The sequence below is a fragment of the Mauremys reevesii genome, linkage group 14 (genome assembly GCF_016161935.1).
Source record: "Mauremys reevesii isolate NIE-2019 linkage group 14, ASM1616193v1, whole genome shotgun sequence".
In the NCBI taxonomy this organism is placed as follows: Eukaryota; Metazoa; Chordata; order Testudines; family Geoemydidae; genus Mauremys; species Mauremys reevesii.
In genome coordinates this window covers 29,902,412-29,918,487 of record NC_052636.1, presented here as the reverse complement: position 1 = coordinate 29,918,487, position 16,076 = coordinate 29,902,412, and the positions used below count along the sequence as shown (strand labels likewise).

At 50.8% G+C, this 16,076-nt stretch overlaps 1 pseudogene; it reads left to right on the top strand.

Annotated features, from left to right (window-relative positions):
* LOC120381580 overlaps positions 1-13,860 on the top strand; it is a 71,460-nt pseudogene extending 57,600 nt beyond the window's left edge.
* The last annotated feature ends 2,216 nt before the right edge of the window (positions 13,861-16,076 follow it).

Sequence of the window (16,076 nt, the reverse complement as noted above, 5' to 3'; positions counted from 1 at the left end):
GAAAAACTTTTTCACTAGTAGGGTGGTGAAGCACTGGAATGGGTTACCTAGGGAGGTGGTGGAATCTCCTTCCTTAGAGATTTTTAAGGTCAGGCTTGACAAAGCCCTGGCTGGGATGATTTAGTTGGGTTTGGTCCTGCTTTGAGCAGGGGGTTGGACTAGATGACATCCTGAGGTCCCTTCCAACCCTGAGATTTTATGATTCTATGATTTTATGAAAACGGGGACTGTTGGACTGGATTTTATACGACTGTCCAATACATAAACACAAAGTGATGGTTCCCCCACCCCCACCATTGCCATGGGCAGCAGGGAGCCCTTTGAGGAGCTGATTAAAAGGGCAAGGGAGGGGGAGCTGGAAGGTCCCTGGATAAAGGAAGGGGGCAGCAGTGGGGGACGGGCGGGTGACTGGCAACTGATGGTTGGGGGTAACTGTATTGGTAGTTAGGGGGCAGCAACTGGGATTGGGAAACGGGGGTCTGGGCAGTCCCCATGGGGGACACGTGCGCCTCCCTTCCCTGCCCTGGCAGAGAACAGGCATCTCATAGAATATCAGGGCTGGAAGGGACCTCAGGAGGTGTCTAGTCCAACCCCCTGCTCAAAGCAGGGCCAATCCCCAACGAAATCCCCAAATGGCCCCCGCAAGGAGTCAGCTCCCAGCCCTGGGTTTAGCAGGCCAGTGCTCCAACCACTGAGCCATCCCACCCCCACTCCAGGGGCAGCCATGTGCTGGGGAATGACTCAGGGCAACAATTTCCCACCTACACAAGGACAAATCGCTGCAGATCAAATGGGTGGGAAAATGCCCCTCACTAGAGATTTTAAACTGACGTTTGAGACTCATGGGGAGAACGGGGGAAATCGGGGGAGAGGGGAGAGCTGATCATTGGAGGGGATGGGGGGGAATCGCCCCAGATTTTATAGCCCCGTGTGAGACACTGAGAGAGAAAAGGGGCAGAACTAGAGAGAATTTGTATCGGGGGCGAGAGGCAAGTGGCACAAACAGGGACAGGATCCAAGTGCTCCTCCCCTTCGCCCGCCTGCCACTCCCGGGAATTTCCTGGCTGCACAGAGACAGTTCAACCCCCCCCCCCGGCGTCCCACGGACCTTCCCCAACTCCAGCTTCTCCCCTCCCTGACACCCCCCATCTCCCCCTACACCACAGGGGATCCCCCCACCAGACCCCAGTCTCTGCCCCCCAAATCCCACTGGGGCTGAGGCAGCTCTGAGGCTTCTCCCAGGTTCCCCGGGGCAGAGTCACTTTCCTGCCCAGCCCCAGTGCCCCCCCCGGGGTCTCTCACTCCCCGGGGGGCTCCGTGGGAGGCTGGACACCAGGGATGCAGGACGGCAGGAATGGGGGTGACAGGCCTCCTGTTCCTCAGTCTCACGGCGGGACCGAGGGGGCTCGTCGCTCTCCGGCTCGGGAGCGCTGGGAAGACCCGACCGTGGAGGGGCCGTCGCTGGGGGGGACGGCCCCGCGCAGGCGCTGAGCACGTCCTTATATCACTTCTGTGGCGGGAAAAGTGCTGAGGAGATGGAACGCTGAGGGCTGGTTTTGGCGGGAAAAACCGGTTTGGACTGGTTTGAGCCTGTCCCCTGATGGTAAACAAGTCCCCTCTCAGAGATGGAGTCCAGGGGTCAATAGTTCATATGCTCCAGATTGGATCTTATTTTAAAGCCAGTGATTTACTTCATAAACATCTTATTAACCTACTAATGGAACCTATTAAACAATTTATACTTCTTATACCTAACAATGAGATTAAAAAAAAAAAAACACAGACAAACCTTGTCAGTAATGGCTAATGTCCCAGCTGGGAAGCATGTGAGCTTGTTGCAGGGCTGCTGCTCAGAGACGGGAACCTCCTGGCACCCAGCCTCCAAAATCACTCAGGCTGCACTTTCTGCACGACTAGGTGCTGGCTGAGGGGGGCGGGGGAATTGGTGGCCTCTGCTGCAGGTGATGGGAATCGCAGGTATTTAAAGCCATAGCCTAGAGGAGGGAAGTTCCTAACTCCAGAGTCTGCAGCTGCCTAGGGCCAGGGCTGAGGATTTAGAGTCCCTAGTGCTGCTGTTGCAAGGTTCAAGCAGGCTCAGCCCTGGCATTGCCACCCCTCCTGCGGCTAGTAGCTGCAGCTGGCTAAGGCTGGCCTCTGGGAACTGGCCCCAGGGCTGTAGCCAGAGAAGCTGCAGGTGGCTCTGTGACTACTGGGGCCATTAAGCTAGAGCAGCTAAAGACACTGGAGTTCACCTCAAGGAACAGAGGTCACCAATAGGACAGGAATGTCAGGGGGAGGAGGGAAAGAGGGAGCAGGTCAGGCTGGCAGAGGGAGCTTCCAGCTGGGTGGGAGCATGTCCAAAGTAGAAAGGAAACAAGCATGGGGAGAGGTGGTGGTGACCAGGTAGCAGACTAGCATGTAGATGGGAGCAGAGGGAGAGAGGCTGGTGGCTTTGGATTCCCAAGGGCTAAGTCCTGACTTTGGGGAGATGGTGTTTGCAGGTGGCTGGCTCACATGGCAGGATGGGGGCTGAGGGGGGGGATCTGTCAGAACTGATCAGGTGTCTGCTGGCTTTAGAACTCTGAGCTGAGACTAGGACCACATGCCGTGACTGGTGACATGGGGGGTACTGGAGACATGGCTAGAGAAGGTCTGAATGAGGAAGGAGATAAATCTGTGGGGAGTTTCCTTGATCACTATGAAAGTTCTGCTCACTGTGGACACTGGTAAACCCACATGGGTGTACAGCTCAATGAGAAAACCCGGGGGCTGAGGGAGCTGTGTATGGCAATGCGTACAGTCATGGAGAGGTGTGTGATCAAAATGAAAAATGTCTCTGAGGTTCAGTACCGGGTATGCTATAGCACCAATAGCACTGCCCCACCAGGCCCACACTCGGAGCCCACAGTGACTATATAGGGGCCTACAAATATGTTTGGTACCAGGACCCACAGAAGGTTAATCCGGCCCTGACTGCCCCAGCACTATTTCAGCCCCACATTTTTGAGTGGACCTCCCACAGTGGGAGCTGCCGAGCACTCCCCCGCAACACGCACACACATCCCTCCCTCCTGGTGTTGGGAGGTGAACAGGAGAAAGGACAAAAGAAGCAAGAGACGAAGAGCAAGGAGGGGGGGATGCATGGAGGAAAAGGTGAAACAAAAAGGACAAACCCTAATGTCCCCAGTGATTCTGAGGGACAAAATCCAGGTGTGCAGTAAAATTCTGCCTCCTTAAGCTCGTGTTTTCCATGCCTAGAATTCAACTCTCACCAGATGGATCAGACTGAACAGGTTTCACACCTCGAGGAGGCTCTTACCCTCTAAACAGGGACGTCTGTTTTCTAGTCTAATCACTGAAAGGGAAGGAGAAAACTCGAAAGAGGTTCCACCTGGCGCTCACGTACGTGAACCCGAATACTCTCTCAGTCCTCAAAGAGAGACCTGGAGAAGGAGACTTGCGGAAGCAAAGCCACAGGGGTCTCTGAGGTTTCCCTGGCCCCTCGCCCAGGTCCTGTCTGGCTGATGTCAGCATCTCTCTGTGAAGTCACCACCTCCCCACCACCTTGGACCAATAGTCTGAGATCCTGCAAAAGGCCTTTGTGATGTCACTGCCACACCCCTCCCTTGCTGTACCAATGTCCTGCCCCTGGCCGGGCACTTTGCAGGTTTGAGCTGCTCCCTGTGGATCACCCCACTCAAGGAGTGTTCGTTCTAGGCAGCAAGCCGGCTAGACAGGGAAACATCAGATGCTGCTCCCAATGCTACACTCAGATTTTCAGAAATTAGTCGACTTTATGGACAGAAGAGACCATTAGAGCATCTAATCTGACCCCCTGCGTATCACAGGCCTCCTGTAGGACACCATAGCTACTTTTGGGGCAAACACATTCCAGAAAGGCATCTAGTCTTCCTGAAATGACATCAGGAGATGGAGAATCCATCACTTTCCTTGGTAGCTTGTTCCTGTGGTGAATCATCCTCGCTGTTGAATTTTTGTGCCTTAGTTGTAATACGAATTTGTCTCTTTTCACCTTCCAGCCATTGGGTCTTGTTATGCTTTTCTCTACTCCATTAAAGAGCCCTTTAATACCCAATCCTTTCTCTCCATTAAGGCACTTCAAGACTTCAATGAAGTTACCTTTCAATCTTCTTTTGATAAGCTAAACAGGTTGAGCTCTTTCAATAGCTCACTAGAAGGCATTTTTCTCCAGCCCTCAGAACATTTGGTGGCTCTTTGCTGCCCCAGCTCCAATTTCACAACATCTTTGTCACATGAGGACACCAAAACTGGAGGCAGTATTCCAGTATCAGTCTCACTGATGCCGTGTCACCTCTTGTAATGTTATTGACATAATCTGTAACTGTATAGATCACTGCTGCGACCACGGTTCTATATTTGCAGCCAATATTGTCGAAAGGTTGTCGTGTAAGGGGTCTATGGAGAGGTTCTGATTGGCTGATTATAATGATGCTATCTCTAGATGTGTATCATTTTTGTAGTTGACGTTATGAATATAGGCTCTATGCTGCCCGTATTTCAAACTTGTGCTCTGCTTCCAGGGAACACCCCAGACAAGTTGATGTTAGTTCTGCCTAGAACGAACGCTCCTTGAGTGGGGTGATCCACCTGGAGTAGCTCAAACCTCCAAAGTGCCTGGCCAGGGGCAGGACATTAGCCCAGTGTAGCCCTGAGGATTAATCTGTTGGTCTGTATAAAATGTCTTTTTGATAAAAGTGTGTAGGCTGCATAGATTAATAGAATTATTTGCAATAGCTGAAATGCAAGATACCTAGAAACTTCTAGGCCAGACATCCTGGCCAATTTCCTCTGTGACGCTGACAGCAACCTTTAAGACCCTTACTCAGAAAAATAATAATAGGATACAAACCTACGCAAAATGTCTACCTTTTGAATGTCTGCTAACCTTTCACCTAGATAGGGTGAAAAGTGGGGTTTTTCTGCCCACAAATTTAACACATACACCCGCAGATGCGTATATATCTGTCATCCATACGCAAATAAAAGGTCAGTCTATGAAAACAGGTATCCTCACCTTTCCATGGGGGAAAGACAAATTTGGGCATAGGAGGAAGGATTTCTCTCTATAAAAAGGGTGACAATCCACCATTAGGCAGACGATACACCTCTCTGTTTTCTTATCGTCTCAACCTACAGCGAGGCCTCTCTCTCCTATGAAAGCTGTCAATACTAAGTCGTAGTATTAATTCTTTTCAAAGTTGTAAGTATGAACAAATTCTTATTTCTGCTAAAGCATCTATGCTAAGAAGGGTTTAACTCATAACCAGTTTCTTTATAACTTCCTCTATTAGAGGTGTGAAATTCACTCTAGTGCTATTGCTGCAGAGTGCATTTAGAACTGTGTATTATCATATCATATCTCTTAAAGAACTGTGATATTTTGTAACTTTGTAATCTCAAACTGCTTTTAACATTTTACATTTACTTCGTGTTTCATTGATTTTAAATAAAAGGTCTTGATTGACTAATTTTGTCTCAGTGTAATTTCCTGTCATATACCCCCAATCTCCTTGTATAAATTCTGTGAAGCCTGATTCAAGACAAACTTTATCTTCTGATCACACATATTGGCGAGCCATACCCATATTATTAATATCTATTAATTATGATTAATATTACTAATTAATTAGAAAATTAATTATTAAATAAAACTAAATTAAGTGGATAAATTCCACTGTCCCTACTAGCCCTCCCCAAATCAGGCTACACCAGCAAGGGAGGGGTGTGGCAGTGACATCACAAAGGCCTTTTGCAGGACCTCAGACTATTGGTCAAAGACTATTGGTGGGGAGGTGGTGACCTCACAGAGAGATGCTGACATCAGCCAGGCAGGACAGGGGCGAGGGGCCAGGGAAACCTCAGAGACCCTGTGGCTTTGCTTCAGCAAGTCTCCTTCTCCAGGTCTCTCTTTGAGGACTGAGAGAGTATTCGGGTTCACGGACGTGAGTGCCAGGAGGAACCTCTTTTGAGGTTTCTCCTTCCCTTTTAGCGATTTTACTAGAAAACAGCCGTCCCTGTTTAGAAGGTAAGAGCCTCCTGGAGGTTTGAAACCTGTTCAGTCTGAGCCATCTGGTGACAGGTGAATTCTAGGCATGGAAAACACGAGCTTAAGGAGGCCGAATTTTATTCTGAATTTTATTTGATCCCCACCAGTGACCTGGGCCATCCTTTGGGCTCTCTGGTGAGAACCCTCAGCCTCCCGTCCTCAGTCTCTACCCTGATTGGCTGAGCAGGGGGTTATTGACAGGGAGGAGACTCAGGTCCTTGTTGTTCTCTCTTAAGACCAAGGAAATAAATCAGAACCAGTTCTGTGTTTGACGAATTTTGCTGCTTCTCTACATTAATGGTCTCTGAGCAGTTCATGATTCTCTCTAACATTGCAGTTCTCCTGAGATACTTGCTGAATAATTACTGTCACTGTTGTTGGTCTGGAGCTCATCTGAGAGCACTTTATTCAGGTCATTCAATGTCTGAAATTCAAGAGCCGATGGTTAGTTTGAAAATCAGGGTTCTTGGGTCCTATTCCCAACTCTGCCACTGACTGGCTGTGTGACCTAAGACAAGTCAATTCTCTTTTCTCAGCCTTAGCTTCTCCCTCTTTCCAGTAGGGATAATAATGATCCTCTCCTACCTACCTCATGGTGGGTGAAGGATGGGGATCCATTGGAGAGTGTCACTAGGAGTAGTGCATAATATGAGGTGTCCTATCACGTTTACTCAGAGCAGATTATGACAGAATAGAATAGCTGAAACAGTCTATTTTATTTGTATTTTTTTATTTTGAAATTGTTAAGAGCAGCAACGACTTAGCTCAGATTGAAGCATCTAATCTAATGTTTGAGATCGAAGTGTCTCCTCTTTGTGTGTGACGAGACAATCTAACACACTGTGACAAACAGGAGATGCTTTTGTTTTGCAACAAAATCTTTTTGCAAAGAACTTTCATCCCACTTGTTATGATTTCGAGAAACAAACTGGTTTAGTCTGAATGGGATTTTCTGACAGAAATGGTTTAAATGAAATTTCTCCACCATTTCAATTCCTGGGCTCTATCCCTGACTCTGGAGTTTTTTTTGTCTGTTAGAACAGGAGTCGGAACTGGTGGCTTCTCTTTCTGGCTCTGCCACTGCCTTGCTGTGTAGGCCCTTGGGTACTACTGCCTTGCTGTGTAGGCCCTTCCCTTCTCTGGACCTCAGGCTCCTCCCCATCTGTCCAATGGGAACAGGGACAGTTCTTGAACTCTAGGCAGTTGTGAGCCTGAGTGAGATAAGGGGCGATAAAGCCCTCTGTGAAGGAGAAAGGGGAGTTTCACGGTGTTTAGCAACAAGGAATTCTAAAGTTTGCTAAAATGTCTAGTCTACGGAAACAAGAAATGGTCGGGGCCAAGCTTTTTAACCACTGCCTTTCTTAAAGCCCATTCAGGGATGTGAGTCTCTGTCTTTTCGGTACCTGGGGTTCTTTGCCAGCAGGAGAGAAGAGGTTCCTGCCTCCATTTTTGTGGCCTTAACAAACCAGGTGTTGTGCCCCAGTTCTCGTCTGAGATCCCTGAAAAAGAACATCTTCCCATCCATGAACAAGACAGGACCTATCTTTCAAAGGGGAACAAAGAGACCCCTTGGACTTGCAGACTAGCTAGCCTCACTTCCATAGCTGGAGAGATACTGGAATACATTCTTAAACAATCAGTTTGTCAGCAGCACCTACAGGATAATTTGATTCTTAGGACGAGTGAGCATGGATTTGTCAAGAACAAATCATCCCAAACCCAGCCTCTTTCCTTCTTGGGCAGGGTTCCGGGCCTGGTGGAGGTGGGTAAACAGTAGATGGGATCTATCTCGGGGTTACTAAGACTTTTGACACAGTCCCGCAGGACATTCTCACAAGCAAACGAGGGAAATGCGGTCTCGATGCAATCAGTGTCATGTGGGTGCAGAGCTGGTTGAAAGCCCAGACTCCAAGGGCCCTTCTCCAGGTTTGGCTGCCCCACGGAGAGGTGGCAGCTAGTGGGTCCAGCAGGGATCAGTCCAGGGTCCGGTACTATTCAATAGTTTCATGAATGATTTGGAAAATGGAGTGGAGAGCCTGCTTCTAAAACATGCAACTGACACCAAGCACTTTGGAGCACAGGACTGGAATCCAAAACACCCTTAACGAATTGGAGACTTGGTCTTCTTGAGCCAAACCCCATGGCTGGGCCCCTCTCGCTAGACTGGGCTGAAGTGAAACCCCAGAGCCAGACTCTCCTCCTCCTGGGCAGTGTGCTCCGACCTTGAATGGTCAGATGCTGCTTAGCGCTGTCAGAGCAGCTTTGGCTGGGGGATTCTCCCAGCACGTTCCAATAGCGGGAAGGTACGAAATCCCCATTTGCCTGCTGGGGATGGAGCCCTAGAGGGGGGAGCAACTTGCCCAGAGTCTCCCAGGAAAAGGAAAACAACCAGCAGTGGAACCAATAGGAAACCCAGCAATGGAACCCAGGAGTCCTGGGGGTGTGCTAGGGTGACCAGATGTCCCAATTTTATAGGGACAGTCCCAATTTTGGGGTCTTTTTCTTATCTAGGATCCTATTACCCCCCACTCCCTGTCCCGATTTTCCACACTCGCTGTCTGGTCACCCTCGGGTGTGCCCATGTGTGGGTCCCAGCTGCTCCCTGCCCCCCTCATTGAAGCAGGTGTGCAGGGTTACTGCCCTGGGAACTGCAGGGCACCAGTGGCCATGGGGCTGGCTGGAGGCAGGGCAGAGGCTGATTGGAGGTAGGGTCTGGCTGCAGGCAGGGCAAGGGGTGCGGGGCTGGCTGGAGACAGGGGTGTGTGGGGCAGGCTGTCTGGCTTCAGGCAGGGACGCAGGGGGGTGCATCAGGGGTCGGCAGGGCTGGAGACAGAGGAGTGCAGGACTGGCTGGCTTCAGGCAGGCGGGTGCGGCAGGAGTTGGCTGGAGACAGGGCAGGGTGTACACGGCTGGGGGTGTGTGGGGGCTGGCTGGCTTTGGGCGGGGCCACAGGGGGGTGCAGCAGGAGTTAGCTGGAGACAGGGCAGGGGGTGTGGCAGGGGCTGGCTGCGGGCAGGGCATGGGGTGCGGGGCTGGATGGAGACAGGGGCTGGCTGCAGGCAGGGCAGGGGGTGCGGGGCTGGCTGGAGGCAGGGCAGGGGGGTGCAGCAGGGGTTGGCTGGAGCCGGGGTGTGCGGAGCTGGCTGGAGACAGGGGCTGCCTGCAGGGAGGGCAGGGGTGGAGGGCTCGCAGAAAATGTACTGAGCGGTATTTTAAGGTGAAGATAACACCATGGTTACCAGTTGACTGGCACATCCTGGGTTAAAGAAAGGAAGGGACCTGGAGTTAATAGTCTGAAGTATTTGTGTTACCAACCCTGTCGCTGTCTGACCCCCCTTCAGGGCGGAGCAGGTGTGTACGTTGCTGTGTGGAACACACAGACTCCTGCAGAGCAGGGGCAGCTGTTTCCATGGCAGAGAGCCTGGCACTTAGGAGACTTTCTTGACTTGCTGTTTTGAAGCAATTCAGTAAAATAACGGTGGAGCTACAATGTCCAGTCCAAAATTTCAGCCCCCTGGTGCAAAAACGCTATTTTAGGATCTAAACAGGAGGCTTCCAGCGCTAGGACACCTGACCAGAGAGCTCAGTGGGGGCGTAACAGCTGCTGACTCTGAGGGTCCTGGGCTAAATCCACTTGTAGGTGGAGGCGTTTCGATTTATGTGATCGATAATGAGGAAGGTGAAGATTTAATCACGGGTATTTTTAGTAAATGTCATGGACAGATCACGGGCAAAAACCAAACGCTCATTGCCCATGACCCGGCCATGACTTATACCATAAATACCCCTCACTGAATCGTGGGGAGGGAGGCCCAGGGAGTCCGTGGCACCAGCTGTGGGCGCAGGGAGTCCAGGGGGCCCGTGGCACCATGTGCTGGGGGAGAAGTCCCGGGGACCCACTGCCGCTCCAGAGGCTGCCAGATGAGGGGAGCCCCAGAGGCCAGCCCTGCTCCAGCCACCTCGGGACAGGTGCCAGGAGCTACTGAGCTGTGGCTGCTCCTGCCACCCTTGGAACCACTGCTCAGGCTGCCCCCAGGCCAGCTGCTGGGGCAGCCACGGAGTCAGCCACAGTGGCCACTGCAGAAGCCACAGAATCTATGACTTGTGCAGCCTCCGTGACATAGAGGGACCCCTAATAAAGAGACAAACCCCTCCCTGCTGTGACTGCAGCTCCTGGAAGGAAAGAGAAGAACAGAAAGTGAAGAGAGAAGGAAAGAGAGAGACTCCCTGTCACCTCTCTCCTCTGCTCCCTCCCCCTTGTATTCTGTAACCCCACCTCACTGGGTTCCCTGTGCTGGTGCCATGGGGGTGACACTAGAGTTCTGGGGCTTTGGGGGGAGGGGAAGGGGGCTCTTCACTTCTCAGCATTTCACACAAATTTGTCTTTGGGGCTGAAGTTTCTCCTGTGGGGCCTCTCAGTCAGAGCTGTACCCCACCCTGTTTGCGGGGGAGGGAGGGAAGAGGGGAGATGTAAATTGCAGAGCAGGCAGAGAAGTCGCCCATAAAGGGTCATATTGATCCGGTGACTGGTTCTGACCGGGGTCCCACGTCCTCTGACACAGGCTCATGTGCAGAACATGGGAGCTCTGGCTTGTCCTCAATGCTGTAGACTGTGAGTTCCTGGAAAGGGCAGGGGAGAGGGAGTAAGAGGAGAAAGGCAGAGACATTGGAGACGAGGAATTGGGGGGCGAAGGAGAGAACAGAGAGACAATAAATGATTGAAGCAGAACAGGTGTCCCAACTCCATCTTGCTCATCACAGGTGTTCAGAGAGACAGGTAGTTGCGGGTTTTCCAGTGTCAAGTCTGAACTTTGATTCTAACAATGTGCGTTGAAATATCAAGGGGATCTCCACATACCTGATCTCTTCCCCCCTCCCCTTTTTTAGTATTAATTTTTATTTTGAAGTGTTTGGCTTAACCGTGATCGTCTCTTTCCCCACCTGTATTGCAACTTGGGGTTTATGTTTATTTTTCCTCCCTTTTGTTCATGTCATTATAATTGTAACAGCAAAGGAATCTGCAGGAGCAAAAACTGACTCAAAACTTCATTTCCCCACCGTGCCGGAACATCCTACAAACAGCTCACGCAGCTGGAATCATAACACGCAAGGCCAGGGGAGGGGAGATGCAGGTTTCCAAGGGTTCTGTCTTTCTCAGATGACACATTCCAGCCCCTTGCGTGCCTCCATCCTGTATGACCTGCTGGACTTCGACACATTTATTGTTTCATTCTATAGATAATGTGATTGTAACACAATGTGACTGAAATTGTACCACTTCCAGATGAGGAAACAACAAAAGAGAAAAGCCATTATTGCATTGGCTGGGCATCAAACCCAGATCAAGTGCTTAGAAAGCACCTACACACACCACTATACCACCAATGCATCTGGCAGGAGTAGCTTTCCTGCAGGCTCTGTGTGCTGGCAATGGGGTGACATATGACCACAGAGTTAATGAGCAGGGTTGATGGGCTGGAAGCTGCCTGACAGCTGGGAGCAGAGTTAGGATCCCAGAGTGACTGAAAGGGGGCAAAGGTGAAAACAGATCTCATTGGGAGCTGGCCCCACACCTGCCCCGCCCCTAGGAGAGGGGAACTGAAGCTCAACTTCAATCAGAAAAATCTTCCCTGAGAAGGAAGGGGACAGCTTGTTTTAAAGACCAGGTTTGTGTTTGTTCCTGCTACATAGGGAGGGGCTGGGTAGTGCTGATTCCACCCCCCCGCCCAGACTCTGGGAGGACAAGGAACAAATTCAGGCTGCCAGTGACCTGCAGGAGGGAGATGATCTTTTGACAGTGACGGACGCCTCGTCCTAAAGGCCTTTGTCTGCCCCCTTCCAGTGACTGTTTGGTACAGGAATGCAGTCCTCACTGATGTGTCAGCACAGCCCAGGTGCGGAAGTGACCTGGATGCGGGGAGCCCTGGTGTGTGTGTGTTGAGGGGAGGATATTAAAGAGTGTGTGAATGTTGAAGGGAGTGTGTAAAGGACTGTGTGTGTGTGTGTCTGAGTGAGTGAGCGCACTGTCTCTTTAAGAAAGCTCTCAGAGTCAGGAGCCTGAACTAGGCTTGTTCAGACACAAGCAGCTGCCGGCAGCTCCAGCCCCAGAGAGGCAGCAGCACACGCAGATTCCCCCGTCCCGTCACCCCAGCTCAGTGGAAATCGGGTACCTGGGTTGGGGGGAGGGGATCACCCCGCCATCGATCAGCACCTCCCCCCTGCAGAGCAGTCAGGAGGATGCTCCCAGTCGGGGGTGGACAGGGGTGACTCCGGAGGTGAACGGGGGGTTGGGGGGACAGGAACAGCAGCAGCTGCACACGTGGAGCAGGGCGGAGAGGGGCCCCTCTGCTCCGGAGCAGTCACCTGACTCTGACGGCTGGTCATCCAATTTCCCCCTGCAGCTCAGGTCTATCCCACTCCCCCATGCAGCTGCTTATCTGCCTCCCTGTGCCGCTTTCATCAGCCTAGCTAGCCTCTCAGCAGCAGGTTAGGTGGGAATCCAAGCCCTGCGCCCGGCACCCCCTTGGGTGGGGCACCTGTACGGCCCCCCCTAAAGGCCGGTCCTGGGTGGGGAGCAGAATTGATCCCCTCCACTGTCCCCTGTGGGGAAGAGTTTTGGGGAGTTCAGTCCCTGATTTTTATTTTCTGTCTCTCCAGCACTTACTTGGGTTTGTTCTCTGCCTTTCCATCCCCAATTCTGAGATTTCTCCTCTCTTCTAGCAGGTGATGGGGTGGTGAGGGAGAGCGAGGAGCAGAATCCTCACCAGGAAGATGCTGAGCTCGCCGAAGCGCATGGGGAATTACTGCGAAGAGCCAAAGGGAGTGTGTCCAGCCCCCGTGAGCAGGGAAAAGCTGGTGAAAATTACCACAGACCAGAGAGAGAGCAGGGAAACCACTCAGAGGAGAGAGTGGATGAACCCATTAATTGTCAAGGAACTCACCGGGACCTCAAGGAAACTACGTCCCAGGAGAAAATCCTCACGGAAAAGCGAGAGACTACGTGTAGTGAGTGTGGGAAAAACTTCCATTACCGCTCAGCCCGTATTCGACATGAGATAATCCACACGAAAGAGAGACCCTACAAATGCTGTGAGTGTGGGAAAAGCTTCAATCGTACCTCAGCCCTTAGTAGGCATCAGCGAATACACAGAGGAGACAAACCCTATGAATGCCGTGAGTGCGGGAAAAGCTTCACTCAGAGATATACCCTTAACTCTCATCAGAGAATCCACACAGAAGAGCGACCCTACAAATGCTGCAAGTGCGGGAAAAGCTTCACTCAGAGATCAGCCCTTATCTCTCATCAGACAACGCACACGGGAGAGCGACCCTACGAATGCTGTGAGTGCGGGAAAAACTTCACCCGAAGCTCAAACCTTACTAGGCATCAGAGGGTCCACACAGGAGAGAGACCTTATGAATGCCGTGAGTGCGGGAAAAGTTTCAGTCACTTCTCCTCCCTTATCTCTCACCAGAGAGTCCACACAGGAGAGAGACCCCATGAATGTTGCGAGTGTGGAAAAAGCTTCTCTCGGAGCTCAAACCTTACTATGCATCAGAGGATCCACACAGGAGAGAGACTCTATGAATGCAGTGAGTGCGAGAAAAGTTTCACTCACCTCTTCTCTCTTATCTCTCACCAGAGTGTCCACACAGGAGAGAAACCCTATGAATGCAGTGAGTGCGGGAAAAGCTTCTCTCGGAGCTCAACCCTTGTCACACATTACACAGTCCACACCGGAGAGAGACCATATGAATGCAGTGAGTGCGGGAAAAGCTTCACTCATAGCTCAGGCCTTTCTAAACATCAGAGAATCCGTAGAGGAGATAAACTTCATAAAAACCTTCTCTAGAGCTGTCAGGAGATTTTTTCTTTAATTCTTTTGACAGTTCCCAGGTAGTGAGTGTTAAGGCTGTTTGCATCTTTTGCACATTGTAGTCCCTCAGCTCCCACACATGAGTTGCCCACTTTTGAAGCTCGCCCGTCTTTGGGGTGGATCCTGTGGTCCTTTGTATCAACTCCATTGTCCTGCGAGTCATGGGAGTGGGTGTCTTTTCTACCAGGAATGTCATCACCCCAGGTGGGGGAGATGGGGGGGTGTCTTCAACCAGCTATGTTGAGATAAAATCTACCTGGGTCTCCTCACTGTGGTTGCCATGGAGTTAGCTAGCTTGAGTTCACTTTCCTGATGTAATAAGACAGCTATTCTTGCAGTAAAGACATGGGCTATGGATAGTCAGTGGGGTTATCTAGCACATTTCCTCCTGATCTGACCTAATCACCATCACATTTCCTTGTCTAAACAAACCTGGAGATTCACATTTGTACTCCTCCTGCCAGTGCAAAGTTATTATTAGAGACGTCAAGTTCCTCTTTGAGGACAGATTTCCTCATTCCCAGTTGTTCTCACATTACACTGGATTGTGCAGAACAGCAGTTATTTTGTTGACTTTTTTCTCATTTAAAATATATTTAAATATGAAGAAGAGCTGGAGCAGTGTCAGGGAAATAAGGGTCATTTTAGGCTCTGTGACATTGGAAGGAGATGGGGCGACTCAGACATTCCATCCTTCCCCATCACCCCAGAACTGTTACCTTGTGCCTGAGCCATGCACAGTTCACCCCTTCGTATTCCTTCGCTTCCCAGCGTGTCTGGTGGAGTCATGTTCTTGGCTGTCCATGCTTGGGAATGGTGCTTGTACACGTCTTTGATCCTAAATCAGAGTCAGTCTGGCAGGAGATGAAAGTGTCAGACTTGGAAGGGGATTTCAAATGGATCCCAAGCACCGTTCAAATCCCCTTTTCCCTCAATGGCAAAGCTGCTTCTGGGAAGGTCGGCTGTTTTTTCTCCCGTTATGAAGGTGCTATAACTCCTGTAAATAACACTAATGAGAAAGGTATCAGAGGGGGAGCCGTGTTAGTCTGGATCTGTAAAAGCAGCAAAGAATCCTGTGGCACCTTATAGACTATCAGACTTTTGGAGCATGAGCTTTCGTGGGTGAATACCCACTTCGTCGGATGCATGAGAAAGCGCTGGGAGAAGCAGGTTTCAGTGGATCATGGGAGAATCTCTCATCCTGATTCTGAGACATCAGATGTAACCTAGTCTGGAATTTCACTTTTAAATTAAAATGAAAGTGTCTTCTACCTCTCTGTGATATGGGTTTTCTATCTTTCATGAAGGCTCCTTGGTCATATAACTGCATGTTAGTTTTGTTTGACAGAATGCAGCTCAGATTTTTTGGGACATATCAGACAAATTACCATTTTTACTTCAGGTTTGTTTTTCCCCCTATTCCTGAATGATGACATGAAGAAAATTCAAATGCAGTTCAGTCAACAGGAGAGAATACTCCAAGCTGTTGGACATATTATCAAAGAAACAGTCGTATGTTTAAATCTCCACTCTGAAAAGGTGAACAGCAGCAGACCCCAAATGGGTGCAACTAACCGAAGTAAGTGCACAGGGTAGTTCAGGTGTTTAAGTCAATATTGTCTCAGATGATCCAGGGATAGAATTCCACAGCAAGTGATTCAGAACTAGGAAAACGCCCAGGTATTTGGTTCCCAAGGTATTTGTGACCCAGTCCCTACAGGAGGTTACTCCTGAAGAGATCTCCTAGCTAATCCCAACATTTGGGAAATGCTGTCTGTGATGAGGTGCATCCACCCTGACCTGGCACTGCTAGGGTTAACTGCGCCATGTGGGCTGAAGAGGCCACACCCCCTCACCCTCTCTGGGCATGTGCCGACTGGAGACGGAGTATAAACGGGAGCAGCTCAGCCTGGGCGGACTGGGAACAAACCTATGTTGTTGGCACAGGGTGTCGGGGGGCGGGGGGAGAGCCCAGGGCTGGGGTGGCAGGGGGCTGTGGGGGTGGGGGGAAGCCCAGGGCTCAGCAGGCTCCTCTGGCGGGGGACCCCAGGGCTGAGGGTGGGGGCAGCCAACATTTTTTTTTGCTTGGAACGGCAAAAAACCTAGAGCCG